This window comes from Ovis canadensis, chromosome 4, assembly GCF_042477335.2.
Source record: "Ovis canadensis isolate MfBH-ARS-UI-01 breed Bighorn chromosome 4, ARS-UI_OviCan_v2, whole genome shotgun sequence".
NCBI classification, from domain to species: domain Eukaryota; kingdom Metazoa; phylum Chordata; class Mammalia; order Artiodactyla; family Bovidae; genus Ovis; species Ovis canadensis.
In genome coordinates this window covers 62,049,922-62,063,030 of record NC_091248.1, presented here as the reverse complement: position 1 = coordinate 62,063,030, position 13,109 = coordinate 62,049,922, and the positions used below count along the sequence as shown (strand labels likewise).

General features: G+C 43.4%; 1 non-coding gene across 1 annotated transcript; it reads left to right on the top strand.

The window, feature by feature from the left end:
* Nucleotides 1–9,655: 9,655 nt before the first annotated feature.
* LOC138439964 (U6 spliceosomal RNA) lies at nt 9,656–9,762 on the top strand. Its single transcript, XR_011256902.1, has one exon. It is a non-coding gene; the product is annotated as a U6 spliceosomal RNA (small nuclear RNA).
* Nucleotides 9,763–13,109: the final 3,347 nt, after the last annotated feature.

The window sequence follows — 13,109 nt, the reverse complement described above, 5'->3', positions numbered from 1 at the left end:
TTCAAATAGGAAAAGGAGTACGTCAAGGCTGTATATTGTCCGCCTGCTCATTTAACTTATATGCAGAGTACACCATGAGAAACACTGGGCTGGATGAAGCACAAGCTGGAATCAAGATTGCTGGGAGAAATATCAATAACCTCAGATATGCAGATGACACCACCCTTATGGCAGAAAGTGAAGAAGAACTAGAGAGTCTCTTGACAAAAGTGAAAGAGGAGAGTCAGAAAATTGGCTTAAAGCTCAACATTCAGAAAACTAAGATCAAGGCATCCAGTCTCATCACTTCATGGCAAATAGATGGGGAAACAGTAAAAACAGTGAGACTTTTTGGGGGGCTCCAAAATCACTACAGATGGAGACTGCAGCCACGAAATTAAAAGACACTTGCTCCTTAGAAGGAAAGTTATGACCAACCTAGACAGCATATTAAAAAGCAGAGATATTACTTCGCCAACAAAGGTCCATCTAGTTAAGGCTATGGTTTTTCCAGTAGGCACATATGGATGTGAGACTTGGGCTATAAAGAAAGCTAAGTGCCGAAGAATTGGTGCTTTTGAACTGTGGTGTTGGAGGAGACTCTTGAGAGTCCCTTGGACTGCAAGGAGATCCAACCAGTCCATCCTAAAGGAGATCAGTCCTGGGTGTTCATTGGAAGGACTGATGCTGAAGCTGAAACTCCAATACTTTGGCCACCTGATACAAAGAGCTGACTCATTTGAAAAGACCCTGATGCTGGGAAAGATTGAGGGCAGGAGGAGAAGGGGACGACAGAGGATGAGATGGTTGGATGGCATCACCGACTCAATGGACATGAGTTTGGGTAAGGTCTGGGCGTTGGTAATGGACAGGGAGGCCTGGTGTGCTGCGGTCCATGGGGTCGCAAAGAGCTGGACATGACTGAGCTACTGAAATGAACTGAACTATAATGCTTTTTTTCTGAAGCCAGAAGGTCTCCATGAAGCATCAAATCACTGCATTTATTATTGGGTCAGATGATAACACAGAAGGAAAGTGTTAAGAAAACTGAATTTGTTAGATAGGCTAGACAATCCATTAAACAACCCAGAAAGGTGATAATGTTCATCTTCCTGCTTCCAAGTAGGGCTGTGTATCACTTGTATCAGGAACACTACACTTAGCTGTGATTTTTAGTCTTCAGAGACTATTTCTACAACCACCTATGGAAATTCTGTCCATGTTTCATAATTCCATAATTATGAAACATAATTCCATGTTTCATCATTTCATAAGGTAAGCAAGTTTCCTTACCATTAGACCTAAACTGTTCAATTTAATTGCACTATGACTTGGATCAGCTCTGTAAAGTTTAGATCAAGGGTTGCAAACTGGCAGACTGTGGGCTCAAACCAGCCTGCAGACATACTTTGTTTTGCCTGCACTGACACAAACGTTTCAATAGTTGCCAACATTTAAAAATAGGGATCTTCATATTAAAAATCCAGCTCTTGTTGAATTAAATTCTCTAAAAGGGTTTGCTTAGAATTGTCTCGTGTTTGAAAGTTTGGCAGTCACTTACAAAACCTGAACTTGGTGATTTTTCTGAAGAAAAAATGATGATGTTAACTACCAATTCATTTCTACATTTCTATGAATTTACTTATTTAGACTGTCTTCAAATATAATGACAGAAAGTTATCCATGATATCCTTTTATTATCTATACATATCTAAAATCTATACATATCTGTCAGAGAAGGCAATAGCACCCACTCCAGTGCTCTTGCCTGGAAAATCCCATGGACAGAGGAGCCTGATGGGCTGCAGTCCATGGGGTCGCGAAGAGTTGGACACAACTGAGCAACTTCACTTTCGCTTTTCACTTTCATGCATTGGAGAAGGAAATGGCAACCCACTCCAGTGTTCTTGCCTGGAGAATCCCAGGGGCGGGGGAGCCTGGTGGGCTGCCGTCTATGTGGTCGCACAGAGTCGGACACGACTGAATTGACTTAGCAGCAGCATACATATCTGTAGTTGTTTTTCTCTTTTCATTCCTATTATTGTTGACCTACAGCTTTTTTTTTTTTTGTATGGGATAAATTTGGCCTGAACTGAACCAATTCTTGGTTTTTATTGTCTCTATTGATTCTTTATTTGCTATGTATAATTATTGAATTAAGCTCTTATCATTTCTAAACTGCAATTTTTCACTAGGTATGATATGCTAGGTTTATTCTTAAATTTTTGAAGCTGGAATCTTAGCTCATTGATGTTGATCCTTTCTTTTCTGATATAAGCTATTGATTTCTGAGTATAATTTTAAGTGTACCTCACAAGTTTGAATATATAGTGCTTTCAGTTTTCAGTGCTAAATAATTTTAAATTTACGTTATGATTGTTTTCCTTTGACCCATGAGTTGTAGTGGGTTTGGCAAACTAGCATTCATCATTCATGCCAAACCTCTTTCTAGTTGCCTTCCAACCCTCCAGAGCATGGAAAGATAAAGCTTCATATGTCAGTCTCCCATACTTCATATTCAGACTCCCTGAATGTGAATTAGGTTCTTTCACTGGATGTGCCTACCCATGAATTGAAAGAAGGAAAAAGAGTACATATCATCAGGACAATCTTTTAAGATGGTGACATGGAAGGATCCTGAGCACCACCTCCCATCCCACCGCCCCCTGGACACATGGAGCAATTCCCTCTGAAAGAAATTTGGCATCTACCTAAGCAACTGCAGGCTTCCCTGGTGGCTCAGCAGTAAAGAATCCACCTGCAATTCAGGAGACACAAGTTTGATGCTTGGATTGGGAAGACCCCCTGGAGAAGGAAATGGTAACCCTCTTCAGTATTCTTGCCTGGCAAATCCCATGGACAGAGGAGTCTGGCGGGATACAGTCCATGGGGTCACAAAAGAGTCAGACATGACTTATCGACTAAACCACCACCACATAAGCAACTCCTCCACACTGGGCAAACAAGAAAATAGCCACATCAAAACATGTAAGAAGGGCTGAGACACACTCCCATCATAAACCCTGCTACAGTGCTGCTGCTGCTGGTGCTGCTAAGTCGCTTCTGCAGTGGCATACAACTGGAGAGAACCCCTAACTCCCAGCTTCTCCCTGAGTGAAGAGTTTGGAACTCATATTGAAAGTCTCTCACCTAAGGGACAGGTCCCCCAAAATACCTAGCTCTGAAAGCTAACCAACAAGGTTTGCACGCATGAAACCCACAAGACTACAGCCAGCAAAGCAGCTATTATTAAAGGTGCAAGCACTCACCACAGCTATGCCCTCAGGGCTTAAGGTAGAAACAGCTGGCAGAAAGGGCCATTTCCCCACCTTTCCCTGAAAGGGTTCTAATTTGCAGACTTCAAAGGCCGCTGCCTGAGGGTCAGGCTTCTAACTCTGCACACATCTGTGATTACGTACAGAGATCATGTGAAACCTCCCCTGTCCTTTCTCCTTGCCTACTCCAGTCACCAGTAGCTCCCTGGAAGGAGTTTGTACACCTGTCTGGTACGCCAGTTTTTGCTGCCGCTGCCTGAGAAATGACTCCCCAGATCGCCAGTCTCTCACAGCAATGGGGATTGATTCAGGAGTCCTGGAGATATATAGCAAATACTCTTCCAGGCCTGTACATCAAGACCCAGGGCAGAAGAACAGACAAAAACGCCTATTTTGCAGTTTATTCCTGGAAGGGGCCTAACTACTGATTTTCCACGCTGTTGCCTGAAGGTCCAGCTTCCAACTGACCTGCATCTAGGTGCTGACTGCAATCTTCCCTTTGGGATACTTGAGAGTTTTGACACACCCTTAACTACTAGGAGCCACTAGGAATAAAGAAGGAAGTCTGGACAATCTCAAACGTTTGAGACACAGCCCGGGGCATAAGCCAGGCCGCTTGACAAGGTTCATCTCCTACATAAGACTACTCTATCAAGACTGGGAGAGGTCCAGTCTTGAAGTCCTAAGCCTGGTGGTCCAGTGGTTAGGACTCCATGATTCCATTGCAGGAGGCACAGTTTCCATCCCTGGTTGGGGAATTATGAATAAGATCCCGTATGCCACTTGGTGCGGCCCAAAAAAACCAAAACAAAGCCCCCAAACCAAATGACAAGTCAAGTGGCCAAGGCTCTTCCACCAATACATTTTAAAGAAAAGAATGGAGGGGGAACCTGTAGATTAAAAGTGACCTGACATACCACATAAACTTCCAAAGGGCAGATACCACTGAATGATGGTGTCTAGAATTACACACTTACACAACAAACTAGAAAGAAAGGAGACATTTGTGAGAAAGTAATTGCTATAGAAAGTAGTGGTGTTTGGATGTTTGTTCACACAAGGTGGATATTTACTTTTGAATAATTCATTAAGCTAGACTTTTGTAGTTTTGTGCATCTGGTTTCATTTCACAATAAAAAGAAAGTGGCAGGGGGGAATGATTCCTATTTCAAAACATGATCTTATTGCATAGCCTTTATTGATCCAACCCCACATGAACTATTTGCTGGATCTCAAGATTAGTCTGTAAGAAACCTGAAACAATCTCATTCCACTATTTTACAAACACATGGGTACATAAATAAACATAAGCTATTTTATACTTGTGTATACATATCTAGTAGAGAAGGAAATGGCAACCCACTCCAGTGTTCTTGCCTGGAGAATCCCAGGGACGGGGGAGCCTGGTGGGCTGCTGTCTATGGGGTCGCACAGAGTCAGACACGACTGAAGTGACTTAGCTTATACATATCTAGATGTGTGTGTCTATATAGTTAAGAGTGACAATAAGTAGATTCAGTTTATCAACCACGAATATCAAACAATACCTGAATATGGAATAAAGAGGGAAAAGAGAAGTACCTTCCCACAATAGATTATATCACAGTCTGGACTCTATTCTCTGGACATACTTGACCACTCTCCAGTTCCAAACAGTCCATTCCTCCATTCTCCCCTCTACGGAGACCTTGCTCCTACAGTTCGTCACTAGAATACTCCCCTCTTCACAACCTAGGTGCATTTGCTGCTTGTCCTAGACCTCTCTGATCTCTAACTGAACCTGAGCGCTCCCTCGTCTGAGTCCCATCATGGTCTGGTACTGTCTCATGCAATTTATTTTGAATTGCCTGGTTTTGTAATTGCCTCTCCTCCTTTCAGATCATGTGATTATAAACTCACTGCAAACAGAAGCTGTATAACTCATTCTATGTGTCCCTTTAAGAATGAGCACAATATCTTATACAGTATAGCCATCAATTATCTTTTCTTTTTTTAGTACAATAAATTTACTATCTTTTTTTCTTGGTTGATAGTTCAGTTCAGTTAAAAAGCAACTGTCTTCATCAGTAGCTTGTTAACACTGAAGATGCACATTCTATGTTAACATAGCATTGATTTTACTTAGTATTCAGTTATAAGTCACAAAAATCTGTAACCTGTATGTCAGTTTCTCAGTTATAGTCCAAAACAAAGTTATCAAGAATTCACCAAAAGCTTTAGGAAGCTGTCACCTCTAGTGGTGCTGGCAGCAACCTTCCAGCAGAGGGCAGAAGAGGGCTGAGAGAAGGGCAGTGACCTGCTAGGAGGCTCCAAGATGCTTTTGTGAGCTGAGTGAGGGACGTGGACCCAGGTGGTTTAGTCGCTAAGTCGTGTTCACCTCTTGCTGCCCCATAGACTGTATGTAGCTCGCCAGGCTCCTCTGTCCATGGGATTTTCCAGGCATGAACACTGCACTGGGTTGCTATTGCCTTCTCCAGGGCATCTTCCCGACCCAAGGATCAAACCTTGGTCTCCTGCATTGCAAGCAGATTCTTTACCAACTAAGCTACCAGGACATAGACCCAGGGGAATCTCCCATTTCAAGGTAGAAGTTTTCCAGAGCTAGGGAACAAGCAACGCTAGAACACTCCACGAGCCTCTTAGATCTCAAAGCAGTCATAGCCCTGATGTGATCTTTTTTTTTTCCAAAGTTTAGACTGAGAGGGATGCAGACTGGGTGGGAGTGGAATAGAGGGCTCAGTTTCCTCTTATGTAACATCCTGAAGCAACTTGTAGACTCAAAATCTGCCTCCTGAGAAACCACCTCCCTTCTAAATGCTGCCTTTGCCTGGGAATTCCTCCCAGGGGCAGCTTCTCCCATGCTAAGAATGGGACCAGCTCTTAAAGCAGCCTTGTTTCCTTCCGTGGACTGCCCTCTGCCTTACCTGATTCTGGTCAGCAGGTTCTCTGCAGTTACAGGCTGTCCCATCCGGGCTTTGAAAGAGACCATTATTTTCAGGCCCAAATAATATATTAGCACAATTTTTCCATATTTCAAGGAGTACATGTTTAGAAGAGAGATTCTGTGACAGTTCTACCTTAATCATTTGTCATACAAGATGAGTTTTTTATAAGAAGCCCATCTCTAGTCACTGGGGGTCCCTGAGTCTCACTGCTCAAGATTTACCCTAGCCCACAAAAGTGTAGCGGGTTCCTTCTAGAAACTGCAATGCCAAGAATATCTGCAACTTTGGTGGTGGTTTAGTCACTAAGCCACGTCTGACTCTTGCAACCCCATGGACTGTAGCCCTCTCAGGCTCCTCTGTCTATAGGATTTTCCAAGCAAGAATACTGGAGCAGGTTGCTATTTCCTTCTCCAGAGGATCTTCCTGACCCAGGGATCGAATCCACGTCTCCCACATTACAGGTGGATTCTTTACCGCTGAGCCACCAGGGAAGCCATCTGCAACTTTCAGTTCAGTTACTTAGTCGTGTTCAACTCTTTGCAGCCCCATGAATCACACACAGCACGCCAGGCCTCCCTGTCCATCACCAACTCCCGGTGTTTACCCAAACTCATGTCCGTTGAGTCGGTGATGCCATCCAGCCATCTCATCCTCTGTTGTCCCCTTCTCCTCCTGCCCCTAATCCCTCCCAGCATCAGAGTCTTTTTCAATGAATCAACTCTTCGCATCAGGTGGCCAAAGTACTGGAGTTTCAGCTTCAACATCAGTCCTTCTAATGAACACCCAGGACTGATCTCCCTTAGGATGGACTGGTTGGATCTCCTTGCAGTCCAAGGGACTCTCAAGAGTCTTCTCCAACACCACAGTTCGAAAGCATCAATTCTTCGGTGCTCAGCCTTCTTCACAGTCCAACTCTCACATCCATACATGACCACAGGAAAAACCATAGCCTTGACTAGACGGACCTTTGTTGGCAAAGTATGCCAAAGTATGTTGGCAAAGTATGCCAAAGAATGCTCAAACTACCGCACAATTGCATTCATCTCACACGCTAGTAAAGTAATGCTCAAAATCTGCAACTTTAGCCACTGTCAAAAGAATTCCAGGGGCCCAGCCATTTGTGGACAGAGGCAACAGGGGCATGACAAATAAGAACCTCTGCTCCTGTGCTGGCTTTCCTTGATCACCTGCATTGAGACCCCTGAGCGCTGACAGGTGCCAGCCCTGCTGCTGCACTCTGCCCTGAGGGTGAACATGGGGAGGACCCTGGCTGACCAACTGCAGCAAAAGAAGCATCTTGTTGAGCAGAGTTTCCAGGGCACTCTTTGTAACACCTTTAGTTTTCCAGTTTTTCAAAAGCCTACCTTGGTCCTGAAGTCTCTGGAACACTATGAAGTATGGACTTTGCTGTGAAAAGCAGAGCTTTTAGAATATCTGAGATGGCTTATTGCCTGCCTGGGATCTAGCTTCTCCCCCTCTTTAGAAACAGACCTCTGGACAATGTGCCAGGTTGTTTGTTTATAAAAATAAATATTTAAATAAAACAACTATTTATGCATGTACATATAAATAAGTTAGCTAACTACTCTGAGCCTCTCGTGAAGACTGGATGATTATAATACAGTGTGTTTCTAGTCATGCCCAACTCTTTGTGACCCCATGAGCTGCAGCCCACCAGGCTTCTCTGTCCATGGGATTTCCCAGGCAAGAATACTGGAGTGGGTTGCCATTTCCTCCTCCAGGGGATCCTCCTGGCCCAGGGACCAAACCCGAGTCTCTAGCATCTCCTACATTGGCAGGCAGGGTCTTTACCAACTTCACTGCCTCTAAGCTTCTTGTGCAGATCAGATGTCACTAAATACAAGCTTTGGGGTGAGGCCTCTTGGAAGCCATGTCTGTTCTCCCCTCATCCAGTCCCAGCTTAAACAGGGACACAATGGCTGAAGGTCCAGCCCTGGTCCTGTGAGCCCAGTTCTGGGGCAGAGACAAGAAGAGCTTGGTCACTGAGGACCTCTGGAGCCACCATACCAGCCCCACTCTTCCCTCCATCTGTTACTTGAGAAAATGAACCCCTAATTGTCTTGGGCAGCCCCCACTGTAAACTGCAGAAGGCAACACTGACTGATGTTACACAAACATCACCGCCAGACACTGAGGACAACTAGACAAAAGATGCCTGCTTGTGTTTCCCCAATCTAGACAGAATCTTCCAGTTTTATTTTCCCATATTGCATGCAAACAACCTTAGCCACACCTTTAAGGTTTAGGTGGGGGGCAGGGTTTCACCCTTAAACTGGAAGGAGGCCCACATTTAGCAGCTGGTCAGAGGCCAACATGTGGAGGTAAACCTGTAACAGGTGTGTAAGTACGATATTTGTTACATGCATAATACGAGTGACGCTTGATCCCAAATACTGACTCTAACAGAAACCCGTGAATCTACCCCCATTCCAGACAAGTTAAAGGAAACATCCTAATGATGTTCCTTCTCTTTTTATTCTAATTATAAAAGTAATATAAAAACTCATACAACTGGAAAAATCTGCAGATGCAACATACAAATGCAGAAAACAGAGGGACATAAAAAGCATAAATAATTCCAACCAGAAATGATAACTTTTATGCCATGGAAATAACCTCTTGAACCTTTTGAGACAGACAATTGCCCACACACACATTTACTGTTGGATGGGATCAGAGTAGAGGTGTAACTGTGCCATTGTACTTGTGTGATTGTGTAATTGGAACCCCTGTTCAGCACATCGCAAACATATTTCCATTTCAGTGCAACAAGTGCAGCCTCCTCTGTCGAGGTGCTGGACCTGGGACTGTCCCTCCTATACTGCTACCTCCCTGTTTCTAGAAGGCCTTCCGAGGTAGTGGTAGCCTTCGGGGAATGGCCCTGAAGCCAGGACAGCCAAAGCCACTTCTCTGGCAAGCCTTGGGGGAGGGGCAGGCTGGCTGCCCCAGGGCGTGTGGGCTGTTCTGGGGGACTACCCCACACCATCCCCCGACCCTGCCTTTTGACTTGCCCAGGATCACATCTCTCCTCTCCTCCAGGCCCTCAGCCCTGTCCAGTGTGCTCCAGGGCATTATACATACATATATACATACATGCAGACGCACAAACACACACTCAGTCGTTCACTCCTCCCCGTCTCTCTCTCTTTCTCTCTCTCAGTCTCTGTCTCACTGCTATCCAGTCTCTTACAGATAACATATTGCTCTGCTCCATGGGGCTCTTTCATTTTCGTTCCCTAGTTTTCAGCCAAGAAAATAAACCATTTTTCCCCCCTGTACTGCTGAGGGGCAGATGATATTAGATCACTCTGCTAATGACTGTCCAGAGGAAAACCCTCTGCACCTAGAAACGTAGGAGGAATGTCCATCTGCCATCTTCCCAGTTGGGTCTCAAAGCCATGGGCGGGAAGAGGAATTCTTCTCAAGAATAATGGCATGCTCGCTTCGGCAGCACGTATACTAACATTGGAACAATACAGAGAAGATTAGCATGCCCCTTGTGCAAGGAGGACACACCAATTTGTGAAGCATTCCATATTTTTATGGAAGCAACCTAGATGTCCACTGACAGGTATGGGTGAAGAAGTCGTGGTACATATATACAATGGACCACTACTCAGTCATAAAAAGGAATGCATTTGAGTCACTTCTAATGAGGTGGATGAACCTAGAGCCCATCATACAGAGTGAAGTAAGTCAGAAAGGTAAAAACAAATATCATACATTAACACATATATATGGAATCTAGAAGGATGGTACTGACAAATCTGTTCACAGAGCAGCGATGGAGATGCAGACATAGAGAACAGACTTATGGACAAGGCTGGGGGAGAAGCAGGAAAGGCTGAGATGAACGGAGAGAGTAGCATGGATGTATATACACTAACATATGTAAATAGCCAATGGGAATTTGCTGTACATCTCAGGGAACTCAAACTGGGCCTCTGTAATAAACTAAGGGGTGGAAATGGGTGGGAGGTAGGAGAGAGATTCAAGGAGGCAACATATGTACACCTATGGTTAATTCATGTTGGTGTATCACAGAAATCAAACCAATGTTGCAAACCAATCAATCAATTAAAAATAAATAAATATTAAAAGGAAAAAAAGAAGAAGAATGGTCAACATTTACCAAGCACTCATTCTATGCCAGGCACTTTTCATATATTATCTCATATAACTCTCATGAACACCCATGATGTAGATACTATTATTATCCCATTTTACTGACGAGGATGGACTTCTCAGGTGGTGCTAGAGATAAAGAACATGCCTGCCAAGAGAAGCAGGTGGTTTCAATTCCTGGGTCGGGAAGATCCCCTAGAGGAGGGCTTGGCAACCCACTCCAGTATTCTTGCCTGGAGAATCCCGTGGACAGAGGAGCCTGGCAAGCTACAGTCCACTGGATTGCAAAGAGTTGGACATGACTGAAGTGACTTAGCATGGATACAAATTGAGGATGGGGAAACTAACTAGGCCAACATCACATGACTAGTAGTTGGTACACCTGAGAACTGAACCCCCAAACCTGACTTCAGAGTTCATTCTCTCTCCAGGGTGCAGTTCCCAGAGGAGGATGACCTCTTTGTCAGCTCTCCATTTCTAGAGGTCAGGTGACTTGACCTAAAAATTCACCAGCTATTTCAAATTCAAGTTCTATACTTCAGCCTGTTCTGAGAAGTAGAATTTAGCAACTGTGGGGATTCCAAACACTGGACTTGCATGAGCTCAAACCAGATCTTTATTTAAGCCTTGGATAGCAAATTCCCTGGAAAGGACCAACTAGGAATTTAGATAAATCACTTCTGAACACATGGCCCAGGAAAGACTAATAACCCCACGATCCTTATTCCAAAAGGGAAGCTCAGGTTTGAAGCTTGTATAAAATGTCAAAATCTGAGCCAAGGCATTCCTGAAGCAATACAGAAGGAGAACTTGAACAGCTGGATGTCAAGATTTAGTATAAAGGTACAGTAACTAAGAAAACATGTTGGTACAAGAATAGAAAAATAGAGCACTGTGTATAGTGGTGATCTCTCAACCCACACATATAGGGACTCTTGGCTCAGGATGAAGGTAGCTCACGGGGAAGAACCATGCTTTAACATTTATTGTTTTGTTTAGTTTTGGCTATGCTGGGTCTTGGTTGCTGCACAAGTTTATTCTCTAGCTGTGGAGCTTCTCATTGCAGTGGCTTCTCTTGTTGTGGAACACAGGCTCTGGGGCGTGTGGGCTCAGTAGTTGCAGCTCCTGGGCTCGAGAGTGCAGGCTCAATAGCTGTGGCACAGAGCTTTGTTGCCTTCGGCACATGGGGTCTTCCTGGATCACAGATTGAACCCCAAGTCTCCTGCACTGGTAGGTGGACTCTTTACCACTGAGCCACCGGGGAAGCCCAGGACCATTTTTTAATAAACCTGATGTTGCGGGGGAAGAAATGAAGCCTTTCCTGTATCTCACACCATATGTGAAAACATTTGCCAGAGGACTTTACATCCAGTGACTAAAGGCAACTGAGCAGAAAATCTAGAAGAATATCTTTTAGACCTCAGGTTATGAAAAGTTCCTTAAACAGGTCATAGACATAGATATACTGATAAGCTGAACATTACAGATAAGAACTTAACCTCACCAAAAGATATTCTTATAAAAGTGAAAAGGCAAACCACCAAGTGGGAGAAGATATTTTCAACTGTTGACATAGAATGTCACCCGCCATATCAGTAGGGCTATCAGGCCATCAGCCACTACCACTGCCTAGACGGGGCGCCCTTAGGGGATACAGGATGGGAGAAAAAAGACAAAACAGGATATCGACCCTAAATAGTTAAGGTTCTTATTTAAAAAAAAAAAAGTTATCAGTGAGCACAGACTCTTGAATCTTCCCCAGCAAAGTACTAAATTCATTCACTTGAGATGTCTATTTTTAATTAACAGCAATCTTTTGATGTTCTAACCACCTGGTTTTTGTTGCGACACCCCTAAATATCCTGACTCCTACCTTACCTCTGAAACAGTCCCTCAGAGCTATCTGAAACACTGCCTCCTGGGCTAAAATCCTCAGTTTTTCCACCGAATAAGATAATTCTCAACTTTTCGGTTGTGTACTTTTTTTCAGTTGACACAGCTCATACCAACAATAAGGCACTCCCACAAATCAGTAAGAAAAAGAGAAACACCAGAGTAAGAAAATAGACCAGAGAACTGAATAGACACATCACAAGAAATCTAAATGGCCAACAAATATATGGAAAGGTGCTCAGTCTTACTGGAAATCCAACAGATGTGAATCAAGACCACAATGAGACTAGTTTAATCAAGCCTTTACACCTAACTTCCAATTTACAAAAAGTATCAGAGAAGAACAGGTGAGACACCAAGAGGGAACATCAGACGAATGCAGAATGTGATGTTTCTTCAAGACAACTGGCCTGGTTAGTGTCATCAAAACAAAAGAGACTAGATATGCACTAACCAAATGCAAAGTATTTGAATGGATCCTTATTCTTTTTAACTAGATATGAAAAACATTTTCAGGTCAATTGAGGAAATTTCAATATGGACTAAATATTGTATGATACTATGTAATTATTATTACTTCTCTTGGTTATTGTGTTTAAACAGTAAAATATCCATCTTAAGAGGGTCATATTTAAGAGTGTTATCATAATTTTTTATATGATTCACACACACAAAACAGGTAAAGAATAAATATGCCAAAATATTTAATTACTGACTTAATGGTAGGTATGTGGGTGTTCTGTGTACATTATTCCTTGTACATTTGAAATTTGTAATAAAAATTGAGTTAATCTGATAATAAATTTAGGCTAGAAAAAAATTTCATGTCCACACACAGTTATATACCAATGACACCAAAATAAAAGCTAAA